The sequence below is a fragment of the Tribolium madens genome, unplaced genomic scaffold (assembly GCF_015345945.1).
Source record: "Tribolium madens isolate multiple individuals breed KSU strain unplaced genomic scaffold, Tmad_KSU_1.1 Scaffold_2;HRSCAF=44;Tcas5.2_LGX, whole genome shotgun sequence".
NCBI classification, from domain to species: domain Eukaryota; kingdom Metazoa; phylum Arthropoda; class Insecta; order Coleoptera; family Tenebrionidae; genus Tribolium; species Tribolium madens.
The window spans coordinates 7296447-7297481 of NW_025400995.1; the positions used below are offsets into that span (position 1 = coordinate 7296447).

Consider the following 1035-nt stretch of genomic DNA (forward strand, 5'->3'; position numbering starts at 1 on the left):
GTCCACACCTCAAACTCTACCGATCACGTTGACCAGACTTGCAAACTATAGAGATCATATAACATGAAAGAGGTGGTCCCTTTGAATATAAATTCGAGCAAATTTGGATTCGAGGTGATTGTTTAGGAAGATGCTTTGTTTCTTTAATCTCAATTAAGGTTCTTTTCGACTTAAAAATTTTCTAGCACCACAATCTGCATCTAATTGGGAAAACTTGCTGATTACTTGTACTTGGCAAAATATGTTTGTCGCAATTATATCTATTGTTGCTTTAATAATTGCTAGGATTGTATAATGTTAACAATAATTTCCTAGTTTAAGCTCAGTTAATCAATGGCACTTCTAAAATTCTTTTTAATAGCAAATAAAACTGATTTTAATCCTCTTGTTGTAACTAGCTTACCCAAGTACGCAAAGTTAGTGGCGTTACTGTACGCTCTTCCAACCTAATTAAGCCATGTTGAACTACTCTAAGTTAAGTGCGTTCATTGATACTAAAACGCGATCGATTTCATACTGATCATTCCAAGACAAACTCAGATATCAAACTTTCCGAAACTTATATCCTGAATATTTCCTCTCTGATCGGAGACAAACAAACTTTCCAAAAGTACAAACAGGACATCTTAATCCTTTAAAGGCCAATAGATTTGTCACTTGACATTCAACTCTGACTTCTGACAGTTTAACACACAAACACTTTTTAAAACAACTTCTCAAAAACCACCCTTTCGTATAAATCGAAACGTCTTAAAAATTAACATCCTTAATCCATAACGAAAAAACTCAAAACACATAAAACGTCAATGTTGCTGTTGCACCGACTGACAATAATATAAAATATTAATGTTGTCTAAAAATATTAAAACACAACTTTTCTGCGTTTCAAATCTCTATAACATGCGTTTTGTGCTAGAAAAGTTATCTTTTCAATTTACCAATAAAAATGAGCACTAACTAAATGTCTTTTTTATATCATGAATTATAAAGTTTAAAAGCAATAAAATAAATATTAATTTTTTACTTGTTCTCAAA

The 1035-nt window shown here is 31.4% G+C and overlaps 1 protein-coding gene across 3 annotated transcripts in view; it reads right to left on the minus strand.

The window, feature by feature from the left end:
* The window catches only part of LOC123006876 (nucleolysin TIA-1), a 144728-nt gene that overhangs the window by 22240 nt on the left and 121453 nt on the right, over nucleotides 1-1035 (minus strand). The window lies entirely within an intron of this gene.